This window comes from Tamandua tetradactyla, chromosome 22 (assembly GCF_023851605.1).
Source record: "Tamandua tetradactyla isolate mTamTet1 chromosome 22, mTamTet1.pri, whole genome shotgun sequence".
Classification (NCBI taxonomy): domain Eukaryota; kingdom Metazoa; phylum Chordata; class Mammalia; order Pilosa; family Myrmecophagidae; genus Tamandua; species Tamandua tetradactyla.
In genome coordinates this window covers 19234157-19250698 of record NC_135348.1, presented here as the reverse complement: position 1 = coordinate 19250698, position 16542 = coordinate 19234157, and the positions used below count along the sequence as shown (strand labels likewise).

The 16542-nt window shown below is 37.1% G+C and overlaps 1 protein-coding gene across 5 annotated transcripts in view; it reads right to left on the bottom strand.

Annotated features, from left to right (window-relative positions):
- Positions 1–16542, bottom strand: part of LOC143666059 (uncharacterized) — an 80705-nt gene that overhangs the window by 9984 nt on the left and 54179 nt on the right. For 4 of the 5 annotated variants that reach the window (XR_013167342.1, XR_013167343.1, XR_013167345.1 and 1 more), the window contains one exon: positions 7479–7564. The gene's annotated coding sequence lies outside the window, so the exon portion shown is untranslated. Of the gene's footprint in view, positions 1–891; positions 971–1247; positions 1355–7478; positions 7565–16542 lie in introns of those variants that run through there. The other variant, XM_077139581.1, reaches the window with a different exon arrangement.

The following is a 16542-nucleotide window of genomic DNA, read 5'->3' as shown; positions in this document are numbered from 1 at the left end:
CTGAAGCACTTCCTCCCTGAAGTGACCTCTTCTTTCCATTCCTTCATCCATTCTTTTCACATTAACTTGTGACAAAGGAGTTGCTCTGAGAAACCTTTCCTTTTCCCTCCTCTCACCTCCCTGGCTCTGAGAGGGAGCCTACTGTCCCTCTTACCTTCCGTTCTGATGTCCTTCTCACCACTTGGTTGACTGATGGTATGCCTGGCTGCTAAATTTATCTGATAGGCCCAGGATCCCAAAGTTGTTCTCTCCCTTTCCTTCTGTGGGTGACGGCACGCTGTCACAGTGTGCGGAGCGTGCACGGGCAGAGAGGAAAGGGTGGTGTGATCATTTCTCTTTAGGAAAAACTCTGGGGTCAGGGTGACTTCTGCTTTCCCCCATAAGCCTCTGTGTCCCAGTGATCCAAAAAGAAACTTGGTCTTCTTTCACACTCACTTAAGTTCTATAGCTTTTAAAAAGGCTCATTATTTTAAATGCTATTTTGAAAGGGAAAGCTTTATTTTACTGCAAAATTGCTGTAACCTGGGTTTGTATGTGGTATCAACTTCACAGTTTTTGTGGACTGGTCTAGGAGCCATACCACTATGTCTAACTTAATTCCTATGTGGAAATACATTTTACTGAAAACCATGACCTGGTAATGAACTTTCTTAAGTTTATGAGTGGGGAACTGTAATATACAGAAAAGCATATTTATAATCTAAAATATAATTTTAAGAATTATTGAAAGAATCAGAGCAAAGGATAATCATCCCTTAAGCCACTATAAAAGCAATCAATTACTCATCCGTTAGTAAAAACAAACTATTCATAACCTTTAACATAAGAGAAACACCTACAAGTAAAGTGTAAATGTGGAAGAAATGTAGTAGAGTATGCAAAAGGGTGTGGGCTCTACAGTCAGAATCCCAATTCACCTGTAGGATTTTAGCAGGATACCTTACCCCCTTGATGTGCCTCATTTCATAGTCTGTAATAAAAGAGGTAATAATATCATCTACTTTATAGAGTTATTGTAAGAATTAGATCAATGTAAGTGCACTGTCATGCATTAAGTGCTAAATATGTTCTTATTGTCTTACTCATATCACTGCATCACTATTTTATATGCTTATTAAAAATTTCATCTACTTCTGAATGATTCTAAAGAGCAACATCATAAGCCATGCTGAGAGTTTTATGACATGTGCTCTGTGATGCTCCCTTATGAGAGTGAGTTGCTCAGCTGGAGAAGGAGCTTAGCCTACCTTAGCATCCACATCTTTTTGCAATTTGGCCTTTCCCATTTGGTGCCATGTGTAACAGACGGCCCAGGAAAGGAAGTCAGGTGCTCGTTAGGTGATGTATTATAAATCTGAAGATACATGGATACATACCTCATTAGACGTAAGGATCTACTAGTTATATTCACTATAATATTCCTAAAAGAGTAGGCTGCTAGTATCATCCTGATTTGGCAAATACTTAAATTCAACTTAAGTTGCTTGTAACTTGTGGCTATACTACATCATAGGTGGATCAGCTATTACAACTCAAGCATTTTTGGTGCTGGTTACAGGGACAGATTCAAATAATGACAGCAGGGATATTTAGACTTAGAACTAGTTGAGACATAGTTCAGGCAAACACTGATGTTAAAGCTGGCTTACAAATAACAGAGTACAATCAGGATAAGGAATCACAGGTTATTACAGCAGTGAGAATTTAATATAATGAATTGTTGATTATTGAAGAATGGAAATGTGACGAAGAAACCACTAAGCTATCTCCAAGGTAACACCCCTGGGGCTGGAAGGGGCTGCAAGAACAGGGGCAGGGGTTGGCGATATTAAAACTTAAAATCTAGGCAAAGGGGCCAATGGTGCTAAAATGCAAGCCCCTGAGAAGGCATGGGGTTGTGCTTGGCTGGTGCTGGTGCATCTATGCTCAGAGGAGGGGCTCTGTGGATCTAGGACCTGAATTTATAAAGAACGGCACTGGCTGCTGCTGCTGCTGGCTCTACGAGAGCCTGGTGAAATCAGAAATCTATAATTCCTGTTTACATTGGAATTAACTGCCACTACCAGGGTGAATAAGAGGCATTTCTGGTTGATATTGTTAGGAACAGGTAGCCCCCAGGGAGTAAATAAGAAGAAACAGTCCCTTCTCCCACTTCTAGCCTTGCAGCATTCCTCCACACCTGTATGAGAGCCAGTGAGCAAAACAGAAATGTGGTTTGCAGTGTCCTAGTCTCAGCATCACAGAGTATAGAGAAATGGGTAGGAAGTTGAGACCACAGCAAATTATCTAGCACAGATAGGTCTATATGGCGGCAAGTGTGAGTGGAAGGAGGATGCACAGACACTGGTTCTGGGAGAGCTGTCTGTCTTTCCTAGGACAGACGGGGCATTGCAGGTAGGATAGCCAGGGAGACCGTCTTTGGGGAAAGCATGAGCCGTGGATAGTGCTGGGATTCAGAGGCCCTCCAGAAAGCATGTCACTGAAACTTAATGTTCCTGTTGACAGCTTCACAGAATGCCAGAATCTACTGTTGCAGTTTTTTGCTGTCCCTGTCAAAATGAGTCAGAAGCTTAGGTGTGAGGCTGTCAGGGAGGCTCACCCATGGCCACGGTGGGGTGGAGGGGCTGAGCTGGGGAAAGGGGGCACCTTGTTGGTGCTTATAATGTTTTGTGGAGACTGAAGCCAATAGTGAAGAACCAGGCATAGGACACTTATTAATTTAAAGCAGCTAAGTCACGACTCACAAAGGAAGAGGCTGAGAGAGTGGTGGTGGGGAGCGGGGGAGAGGCTGAGAGAGAATACTTTTTAGTACTGTGTATCTTGACTAAGCCTATGCAGCCCTCGGGTGACTGTTTAACTTCATTACGGAAAACTGCCATGTAGTCAAGTCTCCACAGACTGGGTCACTGAGAAAATCCGTGGTGGGGAATGTGGTCCCAGAGCAAGTCGGTGCCTTCACTTCCATGGGCCGACACGCATGGGTCTCTGCAGTGTGGCTCTGAGGTTTTCAGGGTTACCGACTACCACTGCCCGCCAGCACTGCAATTGCCTGCGGGAAAGTGAAGACAATTCTGGGGCTAGACCCTAAGCAGACCCATCAAATCAGTGCATTTGGAAGTGGGCAGACGCTTTGGGATTTTTATTAAAAAAAAAAAAAGGTCCCCATAAGGTTGTAATGTCAGCCAGGTTTGCGAATCATTCTAAACTCCAAATAATCTGGTCTACTTTCAACAGTTCAAGTCAATATTTTAGGCATTTGTTGGTTCCTTAGCATGGCGGGTACTGATGATATGGTAATAAAGACTAAAACATATATATGTATGTGACTCAGTCAGGTAAGTACTGTATTATGAATAGTTAACTAGTAAGGAAGACGATTATTTCCACTGGGGTTGTCTGATAGGGAAATCTTCACAGGACAGGTGACTTCACATCTTGGAGGATAAATATTTTACCAAAGAGACTGAAGCATGAAAGAGCATGAAGTGTTCTTTGGTGATAATAGTCTGGGTGACCAGAAAATTGGTTGAATTAGGTGAAAGGCTAGGAATAATAAAGTGGGAACCACATTGTTAAGAATCTTGAATTCAATATTAATCAAACATCCACTAGATCCCCAGCCCAGTGCTGTGCTCCGAAGGTACAAAAATGAATAAATCCAGTACCCATTTTCTGGTCCCTCTCAGTTATATGGATGAGACAGACATGAAACTGCGTAGGAAGCTTTGCAAGCAGAGAGAATGACATGAACAAAAGCACAGAGGCATGAAAATGCCTGGTAATTTCAAGGAGCAGCGATAATACAGCTCTGCTGGATGTATTTAGGGATGAGTGGAGGTAAAAGTTAAAATGTAGGCTGCATTAGGTTGGGAGTGCATTGTGTGCAATATTTAGAAGTTCGGATTTTATGCTACAATTTATCAAGGGGCAATAAGGATTTTAAAGTGGGAATTAACATGGCTCATATCTGATTTATAACGGATAACTTCCTTGGTAGTATATGAATTGTGATATGGGGGAAAGCCAGGGAGAGAGACTGGAGACCAGAAAACCAGATGAGGAGTATCAAAGTGGTCCAGAGAAGAGGTTTTCTGATCTAAGATAGCTAAGTTTTATCATTGTTTTCTTTCTCTGCCTGCTCAAGCAAACACTTTACCATGGGTTGGCTTAAACAATAGGAATTTATTGGCTCACAATTTTGAGCCTAGGAGAAGCCCAGCATCAAGGCATCATAAAGATGATGCTTTCACCCAGACGACTGTGGCATTCTGGGGCTGGTTGCCAGCAATCCTGGGCCCTTGGCTTTTCGGTCCTATGACACTTGCACATGGCTTCCTCTCCTGAATTCTCCCTTCTCTTCTAGGTCCTGGTGACTTTCAGCTTCTGTCTGTTTCCTCTGTGCTCTCTCTCCCTCTGTGGCCTTCTCCGTAAGGCTTTTAGTAATAGCCTTAAGATCCATCTTCTCTGAGTTTGTGCCATACCTTAGCTGAAATAAGCTCATCAAAAGGTCCTGTTTATAAGGGTTTCACACCCACAGGAATGGATTAAATTTAAGAACATACTTTATCCGGGTATATAGCTCCAAACCACCACAGCCATTAATGGGGTGCAATTTTGGGAGCTGGGAGAAAGATGGGACATTTTTTTTCCTTTGCTTGTTTTTGGTGAGAGCAAAGAAGACCACATGAATTTGCGTTATCTGGAATATCTAGTTGAAATTGAAGTGGGCAGCTAAAAATAAGCACCTAGAGTATGGAGATAAAGATGGGAAATGTCTATCTAGTGTCAGCAGCGGGTGGGGTGTAGGTAAAGCCATGAAAATGCCAGAGATGAACTGGATTCTGGGTGAAGTCAACATTTGGAGAACATTTGGAGACTAGGAGAAACAGAGGAAATCAATATTTCACAGTTCTAGGCTCTAGAGAGAAAACGATTTCAAGGAAAATGAATTGGTCAACAGTGTCAAATGTTCCAAAGAAGTAAAGAATTAAAACTGAGAAACACTCCTAGACTAAGTTCTACTAGGGGCAGGGACCATACATGTGTTGGACACCTATTATGCTTCATAAGCATTTAGGGAATGAATGAATGAAGGGATATGCATTCTGGGTTTGCCTTGAGAGACGCATGCTAATTCTGTTCACCAGTTTATTTTTGCTTGCATATATGACTAATTATTATTCAAAATATACCCCACATTAGATATGAATATTTCTCTGGTTCTCAAAGAATAGAGACAAAATTAATCTAAAAGGAATATGATCATATTATTCTAATTAAAAATGAGCATTATTCTGTATGAGAAAGGTTTCTTCCCTTCATCATTTTCAAATAAATGATATATTATGCATGAAACAATGGAAGATGAAATAGCACATACTTAATTTCCTATGTCATCAGAAGTATGTTCCTTTTGACCTTTACAAGTTACAATCAAAAGTTAATTCAATTTTCTCACTAAAGACTATTAAGGTTCTGAGGCAAGGATTTAGCTTGTATTCAGAAAGACTTTAATAAGTTGGAAGTGGGTCGAAAGACGTTGACGACTCATTTTTAAAAAACCATGACTTTTCCCCTAATACTTTCATAGTCATCCTCTATCAAAACTTTATCTCATTAGAGGATCAGATGCTATATTAATTTGAGAGCAGCCAAATCACTTTCAAGATGCACGAAGATATCATTTATAGTTCATCAAAGAAAGTCATTTGAAAGACATTTAAGTTTTTCATTAAAGAATCTTAAAAACTGCTGCAACATAAAATAAATCTCCATTAATTTGTATACTTAATTTGTGACTTTGTATCCACATGCAATAGGATAATAGTTTTATTTTCTCTTTGATGGAGCGATTCATGAAGGTAACTAATAGATGGGGATTTTATGTAAATTAATTCAGAGAAAATTCTCTTTACAAATAGTACATATGCATATATACTGCTAACTATAGATTCTTAAGGAATGCAAAAGGCATTGTTATAGGTTAGTTTCTCTAGAAGCAGGCTCAGAGAGGACGCTTTGTGACCAAGGTTTATTAAGGAGGTATTTCCAAAAGAAGCTGGAAAGGGAGCAGTGGAAGCTGAGAAGAGAAGAGGGAGGCCAAAGGAGAAGAGGATTTCAGGCAATGCATTCCTGGCCGGCCGCAGCCAGACCCCAGAGGGGAGTTCTGGAATATAAAAAACACCTCAGAGTGCCTTAACCCTAGGCAAGGAAGCCAGGCCATCCTAGTCCAGCACCAGGTAGTTATTTGCTAAGGGCTAGGTTGGGGATAGGGGAAAGAGGGGAAGTGAGAGGAATAAAATCCCAGAACTTCTTTCTCCTTAAGTGAACAAAGCAGTGCTTCCAGCAGCCTAATGGCAGGCCTGTGAAAAATCTCAAGTGTTGGCCATTGGAAGCAGAACTGGGAGCACAGAAATGGTAAGAAGGATTTGAGGTCATCTGGATGGAGCACTAACAATAAGCTACATTCTATGTAGTTAAAATCTAATTTCTTTGAAAAAGTTATTTTCAAATTTCACAATTTCAGATCCAAAAGCACACACAAATGAGGTTTTATGTTACTATCTACAGTACATTCATTGCTTGCTTGTTGAGTTAAATTTGCCATCATTTCTCTGTTGACAAAACCAGATAGAAATACATTTAGAGACACACTAACTGGCTAGAAGAAAATGCTCTGCAATGCCTCCTTTTTATTTAGAGAGTCTTCCGTTCTGTCCCAGCAAAAAACTAGCCCATGTGACGTGTTTCCTTAGTAGAGATAGGTATGTAATTCACCAAAATAACTTCCATAACACATTTTTCTCTTTCAAAAGGGTTTTCCAGTTAAACAGAAAGTTTAATTTTTGTTATGGGCTCACATTTTTTTCTTACTTCTTCTGTTTTTTTTTTTTTTTTTTTAACATGGGCAGGCACTGGGAATCGAACCTGGGTCATCTGGCATGGCAGGCAAGCATTCTTGCCTGCTGAGCCACTGTGGCCCGCCCTTTTTCTTACTTCTTGCTAAGATATTTGTTGGTATAAAGATAAAGAAGTCATATAAATGGATATGGTGATGTTTTAGGTCAAAAGTGTTTGACAGAAATGTCTAAATCATTAGTTTCTCTTTATTAAGAATATGAGAAGTTATTTGGTATAAATTATTTGGGGTAATTGCTGGAAAGATTAAAAATTGTTTAAATTATGTGTTCAATTTGCTTTTATGGCAAGAATGATATTCTGAGTTCCAGTCCCCTCTGAAAAATTCAAATATTGATAGAAGAAAATATCATGCCAGAGATCTTAAAGTAATAGCTAGTATTTGCTACTCCAACTGAGGCCACTTGTGAATGTCAAACACTTCATGCCCCACTGCCAGGTCATGGTCAACAGGCAAACTATATTGCAGACTGACCATCATTTCCATCACAGATAGGCATGGCAATTTTCTCCTGCCTTTAATTACAAAAAAAAGGAAGCCCAATTCAGGGCTGATTTACCTTTCAGGGCAATTGGACAACGCCTTGGGGGTATGTTACTCTTCTTTCCCTCCACTTTGATCTGTTTCCCCCATTTATTCAGGGACCTGTAGAAAGGAGACAGAAGTAAAGTGGATCAATCTCCTGGAAACATCCCCTTGCCTGAGCTACAAGAGATTTTCTATAGTTTGAAAGTAATTTAATGACTTATGTGAAGGAGTAATTTTTTTTTTTCTGCTTGTAACTGTTTTTCCTCACTTTCAAATGTTGGCAAATCATCACTGTTTCTAAAAATGACTTTTAAAAAATATACCAAAACTCATACCCTGTGTATTGCCAAAAAAGAAAAAGAAAAAGTAGGTGCAAAGTAAGGTATTTAGGGATAAGGTGGGAAGAGAGGCAAAGGAAGCAGAGAGAGAAAATGCTGTCAGACATCTGAGCTGAGTGGTTTACTTCACTTGGGCAGTTAATTTTATTTCAGATTTCCTGGCATTTAGGGTGGAGGAAAAAGCACATTATGGCTTCTCTCCTCATTTGCATTCAGTAGAAGATCACTTTGACTCATAGGGAAGTCGCTGCAAGCCTGAAGGAACTTGCCCCATTTATCTCCAACAATTCTGTCCTTTTCTTTCAAAAGTCTAGTCAGAAATCACACATTTCAGAGGAAAACTTTTTATATATTCTCTAAACACTGGGAGAATGAGACCCAGAAATTATGTGATAACTAAAGAATGGGTGTTAGAATGAAAATGAATTTAAACTGCCCGTCCCCACCTTGGGCCATCATATTTGAAAATGTTTTTACTTTCATTGTGTAGTAAAAATGGTATTAAAAACAGCAGCTACACTGTACTATGAAGTTGAGGTGGAAAGGCTCTGAAGAAGGGAGAATGGAGAGCTAGACTGAGGTGACAATTCTTTCCCTTCTGTCTTTTATTTCTATCTTCACACATTTTGACCTTTCTTTTTAATTATTGTTATATTTTTAATGATTTTTTTAAATTAGAGAAGTTATAGGTTTGCAGAAAAATCACATGGGAAATAGAATTCCTATATAGTTTCCTCCGTTTTTAAAACTTTGCATTAGTGTGCAAACTTTGTTAGAATTGGTGAAACAATATTATTATAAATATACTATTAACTGTAGTCCATAGTTTGCATTACGGTTCACAATTTTGTAGTACAGTCCTATTTATTTTAAGTTTCATTCTAGTAACATATATACAACCCAGTGTCCCCTTTTAACCACATTCACATATATTGTTAATTAATTATTAATTACATTCACAATGTTGTGCTACCATCACCAAAATCCATTACCAAAAATTTTCCATCAACCCAAACAGAAATTGTGTACTAATTAAGCCTTAATTCTCTATTCCCTAGCCCCCAAAGTATCCCCTGGTAACCTGTATTCTAGTTTTTGACTCTATGAATTTGCTTATTCTAATTATTTCATGTAGATGAGATCATATATATAATATGTGTATCATATAGATAATAAATATATAATATTTGTCCTTTTGTGTCTGGTTTATTTCACTCAACATGATGTCTTCAAGGTTTATACAAGTCGTTGTAAGTATCAGGACTTCATTCCTTTTTATAGCTGTATAATATTCCTGTGTGTGTGTGTGTGTGTGTGTGTGTGTGTGTATGTGTATGCATTGTTTACTAATCACTTGTTGATGCACAGTTGGGTTGCTGTCTTGAATTAGTTAAGTAGGATTTTAAATGTATGTCAAATGTGATACAGTGGGATTCTGAGGCCATAAGGGGTGAGAAAAGATAGGTTGTTAAAAGTCCCAGAGAAAGAAGAGTGTTATGAGGAGTCAACGGGAATGCGATATTCAACGGTAACTCAACCAGCAGGTGGGGAGCACACAGAGTGACATGGCTCTGTGCTTGTGCCTTAACCTCTTAGTAGACTGCCCACAGGAATAAATGGTTAGTTTAAAGCAAACGTTCATGAAAAATGAAAAGGAATAGTTTCCTAAGGGCAGAGGGGATGGTTAGCTTAGCATTTGAGATCAGCTATGGATTTTGGGTGAGGTGTGTGGGTGGTATGAGTGGTGGCTTCAGATGCAGGTTTGGGCTCTGGGGTAGTTTATGCCCTGATTGGAGAGCTGCTAATTAACTTGATCAAAGGTCATGTTGAGGCAAGTGGCTTAGCCAAAGAAAGATGAATGCTGGGCACCATACCCAAAAAATTTTGATAGTTATAAGAGCTGTTTCCATCTTTAGGCAATTGTGAATAATGCTGCTGTGAACATCAGTGTGAAAATATCTGAGTCCCTGTTTTCAATTCTTTTGGATATAAACCTAGCAGTGGGATTGCTGGTCATATGAGAATTCTATACTTAATTTTTCAAAGAATGACCATCTTTTTACACAGTGACCACACCATCTTACATTTCTTCCAGCATTTAAGGAGGAGTTCTTATTTCTCCAAATCTTCTCCAACACTTGTCATTTTCTGTTTTTTAAATAGTAGTCATTCTAGTGGGTGTGAAATGGTATCTCATTATGGTTTCAATTTGCATTTTCCTAATTGCTAATGATGTGGAGCACCTTTTTCATGTGTTTTGGTCAGTTATATATCATCTATTTAAATATATATATATCAAGGATGATTATATATATTGTCTTTGGAGAACTGTCTAGTCAAGTCTTTTGCCCTTTTGTTAATTGGTTTGTTCATCTTTTAGTTGTTGAGTTGAAGGATTTTTAAAAAAAAATATATTCTGGATATTTAACTCTTATCAGGTATGTGTTTTCCTAATATTTTCTCCCATTGTAAAAGTTGTCCTTTCTTTTCATACTTGAAGCCCTTGGATGCCCCCAAATTTTTATTTTGATGAAGTTCCATTTGTTTGTTTTCTTTTGATGCTTGTGCTTTGGTCATAAACTCTAAGAAAGCATTGTCTAACATGAGGCCAGAAAATTCTTCCTTATGTTTTCTTCTAGGAGGTTTATAGTTTGTTCTTTTATTTAGGTCCTTGATCTATTTTGAGTTAGTTTTTGTTTTTGGCGTGTGGTAGGGGTCCTCGTTAATTCTTTTGCATGTGGCTTTTTCTGGCATCATCTGTTAAAGAGACTTTTATTTTCCCATTTAGTAGACCTGGCACACTTGTCAAAAACCTATTGGCCACAGAGGTGAGGGTTTACTTCTGAACTCTCAATTCAATTTCACTGGTCCATTGCCTGTCCTTGTGCCAGTACCGTACCGTTTTTATTACTGTAGCATTATGATAACATTAAAAATTGGGAGACGTGGTCCTCCAACCTCACTGTTCTTTTTCAGCATGTTTTTTGTTGTTCAGACCCTTACCCTCTGTGGCGAATTGAATTGTGTATCTGAATTCGGACATATCCTTGGTCTTGATCCATACTCTGGTATGGTGGACCCATTGTAAATAAATCCTCTTTGGGATGTTATTTCAGTGAAGATGTGGCCAACTGAATCAGGTTGGGATTAAATCTGGATTATTGGAGTCTTTTATAAAAAAAAAAGTGAAAGTCAGATGGACAGGAAGCCATAGGGAACAGCCAGTAGCTGGAATCAATGGACCAAAAATGAAAGGAGAATACACTGCCATTGTCATTTCCATATGACAGAAAAGCCAAGGACCAGGGATTGTTGGCAGTCAGCCCCAGGTCAACACAGCCTTTGCAGAGAAAGAATTGCCTTCCTGAACCTTGATTTTGGACTTTGCCTTGCATCAAAAGTGAGATGGAAATTCCTGCTGTTTAAGCTAACCCATTGTACAGTATTGTTTTTAGTAGCTGGGAAATGAAAACACCCTTCCATAGAAATTTAATGATTGGCTTTTCCATTTCTGAAAAGAAGGCTTTTGGAATTCTAATTAGGATTGTTTTAAATCAGTAAATTTCCTTGGGTAGAAATAACATCTTAACAATATTTAGTCTTCCAAACCATGAATATGGAATGCCTTTCTGTATTTAGATCTTCTTTGAATCCCCTTAGCAATGTTTTATATTTATCTGTGTATAAATCCTTTACATCCTTGGTTAAATTTATTCTGAGATATTTGATTCTTTAGTTGCTATTGTAAATGGAATTTATTTCTTAGCTACTACTATTTATTCACTACTTGTTTGTTCATTACTGGTATATAGAAACACTAGTGTTTTGGGGGTGTTGGTCTTGTACCCTGGCACTTTACTGAATTCATTTATTAGCCCTGTCAGCTTTGTTGTGTGTTTTTCAGGATTTTCTATATATGGGATAATGCTGTCTTCCAATAAGAAAAGTTTTACTTCTTTCCCAATTTGAATGTCTTTTGTTACTTTTTCTTGCCTAATTGTTTAGCTTGAACTTCCAGTACAAATTTGAATAAGAATGGTGACAGTGGGCATCCTTGTCTTGTTCCTGATCTCAGAGGGAAACCTATAGTCTCTCACCATTTAATATCATGTTAGCTGTGGGTTATTCATATATTTGCTTTTTTTTTTTTTTTTTTTTTTTATAGAGGAAGGAAAGGGAGGAAAGAAAGACAGAGAAGGAAGGAAGGATAGAAGGAAGGAAGGGAAACATTTTTCTTATTATTTTTTATTTGTTTGTCCGTTTTTTGTTACATGGGCTGGGGCCGGGAATCGAACCGGGGTCCTCCGGCATGGCAGGCAAGCACTCTTGCCCGCTGAGCCACCGCGGCCCGCCTATATTTGCTTTTTTAAGCTTATGTCGTTTTCTTCTATTCCTAATTTGATGAATGTTTTGATCAAGAAGCATTCTAAGATTTTATCAGATGCCTTTTCTGTGTCAGTTGAGATGATCAACTTTGTTCCATTAAGGTGGTGTAACATGTTAATGTTGTGTTTAATCACCCTTCATATTAGTGGTAAATCTCCCTTGATCATGTTGTATCATTCATTTAATATGCTGTTGGATTCAGTTTTCTTGTATATTGTTGAGGATTTTACATCTATATCAGGGATATTGGTATGTAGTTTTTTTTTTCTTATGGTATCTTTTCTGGCTCAGGTATTTGGGTGGTGTTGGTCTCATAGAATTAGTTAGGCAGTGTTCCCTCCTCTTCGGTTTTTTTTGCAAGGGTTTGAGCAAGATTGTGAATACTTGAAATATTTGGTAGCATTCAGTAGGGAAGCCATCTGGTCCTGGGATTTTCTTAATTGGGAGGTTTTTTTTGGGACAGAACAGATCTATGTACTTATTATTGGTCTATTGAGAGCTATTTCTTCTTTGGTCAATATAGTTTTCTGTGCATTTGTACACTTCATCTAGGTTATCTAATTTGTTGACACACAGTTGATCGTAGTATCTTCTTTTAATGCTTTTGTTTCTGTGGGGCTCATATTATGTTCCCTTTTTCATCTCTAATTTTATATTTGTGTCCTCTTTATTCTTTCTTTGTCAGTCTAGAAAAATGTTTGTCAATTTTATTGATATTTTTCAAAGAGCCAACTTTTGGTTTTGTTGATTCTCTATTTATCCTCTATTTTATTTATCTCTACTCTAATTTTTTTATTATTTATTAATATTTTATTGTAATAATCAAAAACTTAATATATGTTAAAGATGGCACTTCAAAATATGGATATTGCCATTGGGGGTAAAAGGAGATTTGAATTCCTGCTTTGTACCATTTCTCACATAAATTCCTCCTAGATTAGAAATTCAAATGAAAAATGAAACAATAACTACATAAGAATCTTGAAAAATAAAATCATGGTAGTGGAAATAAACATAGTAGATGGACTGAATAATAGAATGAAGAGTGTTGAAGAGAAAATTAGTGAGCAGAAAGATGAAGCCAAGGAAAAGTGGAAATGAAATATGTTAACAATTCTTTTTTATTCTCTATTCATCACCACTCTAATCTCTTTTTAATGTCATTCCTTCTGCTTGCTTTGGATTTAATTTGCTCCTTTTTCTAGATTTTCAGTTGTTATTTAGGCCTCTGATTTGAGATCTTTCTTCTCCACACAAATCTTTAATTTATTTCTGCTGCTTGCTTTGGGTTCAGTTTGCTCTTCTTTCTTAGATCCTTGAAGTTTGGTCTCTGATTTGAGATCTCTTTTATTGTAAGGATTTAGAGCTATATATTTCCCTCTAAGCACAACATTTGCTGCATCCCACAGATTACGGTATGTTGTGTTTTCATTTTTATTTGCTTCAAGATATTTGCTAATTTCCATTGATTTCTTCTTTGTCCCATTGGTTGTTTAAGAGTGTATTGTTTAATTTCTATGCATATGTCAATTTTCCATTTCTCTCCGTTAGTGATTTCTAGTTCCATTCCATTGTGGTCAGAGGAGATACATTATAAAATTTCAATATTTTAAAAAATTTATTGAAACTTGTTTTGTCACCTAATGTGTGGTCTCTCCTGGAGAATGATTCATGTACACTAAAGATGAATGTGATATCTGCTGCTGTTGGGTGAAGTGTTAATATGTATGTTGATTATAATTGGTCTACGGTATCATTAAAGTCTTCTGTTTCCTTACTGATCTTATTTTGAGATGTTGTATCCATTAGTGAAAGCAGTTTACTGAAGTCTTGACTATTAATGTAGAAATCTCCATTACTCCATTCAAATATGTCAATATTTGTTTAATATATTTTTGGGTTCTGCAATAGCTGCATATATATTTATAATTATGTCTCCTTGTTGAATTGACCTCTTTATCATTATATATTGACCTTGTTTTCTCCTCACAAGTTTTTTTTTTAACTTAAAAGTCCATTTCATCTGATACTAGTATAGCTTTATATCAGCTATCTTTTGATTATTATTTGCATGCTATTTTTTCCTTCTATCCTTTCATTTACATTTTACTTGTGTCTTTGAATTTAAGGTGTGTCTCTTATAAATAGCATATAGCTGGGTCCTGCTTTTTAAACCAGTCTACCATTCTCTGCCTCTTGACTGGAGAGTTTAATCCATTTACATTTAAATAAAGTAACTACTGATATTGGAGAACTTTCTTCTACCATCTTTCTATTTTATCTTTGTAGTTCTTGTATCATTTTTTGTTCTTCAATTCTTCCATTCCATTATGCCTAGTTTCATAATTAGTTGATTTTTTTTGTATTGTACCATATTGAGTCACTTCTCATTTCTACCTGAATATACGTCTTATATATTTTCCTTGTGTTTAGCATGAGGTTAAATGTTAACATCCAAAATATATAGCAATCATATTTAATTTGATACCAATAACTTCAAGAGTATACTCATACTGTTTCTATACTCCTCTGACCCCCTATTTTTTTTGTATTTGTTAAAAAATTTTACCTTTATACATTGCTTGTCCAAAACTGTAGATTTATCATTACTTTTGATGCATTTCATTTTAACACCTGTAGGGAGTAAGGAGTAGTTATATACCAAAACGTACAACACTATAGTTTTTGCTTTTATAACTACCCAAATGGTTATTGTTTCAGTTTGCTAAAGCTGCCAGGATGCAATATACCAGAAATGGATTGGCTTTTATAATGGGGATTTATTAACTTAAAATTTCACTTCTTAAGACATGAAAATGTCCCAATTAAGGCATCAATAGGATGCTACCTGGACTCTGAAGACAGGTTGTTGGCATCCAGGGTTCCTCTGTCAGATAGCAGAGACCAGCATCTGCTGGTCCTTTGCTCCCAGGTCTTGTTGCTTTCAACTTCTGGTTCCAGTGGCCTTCTCTCTGAACTTCTATGGGTCCTCTTTTAGCATCTCTAGGGCTTTTCTCTCTGTAAGCTCTCTCTGGGCCTTTTCTGTCTTTTATCCTCTCAGCAAGGATTCCAGTAAAGGATTAATACCCACCTTGAATTGGGTGGGTCACATTTCAATTGAAACAACCTTATCAAAAGGTTCCACCCACAATAGGTCTGTACCCACAGGAATGGATTAAAAGAACATGGCCTTTTCTGGGGTACGTAATAGCTTCAAACCAGCAGTTACCTTTAACAGCGGTATTTATTTCTTAATGCTGCTTTAATAACTGTCTAATGTCATTTCCTTTCAGTCTAAAGAACTGCTTTAGACATTTCTTGTAGGGAAGGTGTAGTGGTGATGAACTTCCCCAGCTTTTGTTTATCTGGGAATGTCTTAATCTCTCCCTCAGGTTTGAGAGAATATCTTACTATGTAGAAAATTTTTGGTTGACAGTTGGTTTCTTTCAGCACTTTATTTCCACCTACTATCTTCTTGTCTCCACGGTTTCTGATGAGAAACAGGAGCTTAATCGAATTGGGACTTCCTTGTATTTAACACGTTGCTTTTTGCTGGTAGTTTTCAGAACTTTTGCCTTGTTTTTAAAATTTGACAGTGACTATTATGTCTCTGTGTGGTGGTCTTCAAGTTGATCCTCTTTGGCATTTGAGCAGCTTCTTATATATGCATATTCATATCTTTCATTGGATTTGTGAAGTTTTCTACTACTATTTATTTCAATATCCTTTGAACATTACTTCTGCTCCTTTTTCTCTTCTCCTCTGGCACTCCCAAAGTGCATATATTGGTGTCCCACTGGTCTTTTAGGTTCTGTTCACTTTTTTAAACATTATTTTTTATTTCTGCACCTCAACCTGAATTATTTAAATTGTCTTGTCTTTAAGTTCACTGGTTCTTTCTTCTGTCAGCTCCAACCTGCTGTTGAAAACCTCGAGGTAATTTTCCATTTCATTTATTGTGATTTTCATCTGCAGTATTTCTTTTAGTTCCTTTTTAACTTTCTATCTATTTATTGAGAGTCTCATGTTGTTCATTCATTGTTTTTCTAATAGTGTTGGTTCTTTGTTCATTCATTGTTTTTCTAATAGTGTTGGTTCTTTCTTGGCATATTCCTTTATCTTCTTGAGCATACTGAATATATTTTTAAAGCCTCTGTTCAATATGTCCAAAGTCTGGTCTTTTTTGTTAGTGGTTTCTGCATTTCTATCTTGTTTTTATGAATAGGTCATATTTCCTGATTCTTTATTTGCATGTAATTTTTTTGTACTCTGTACATTTTAGTATTTAAAGTTTTATGTCTGGGCTTTAATATCTGAGCTCTCTGTTCCTAAAGTTTGTATTCAACTAGTAATGTGACGGAGGTTTCTTTG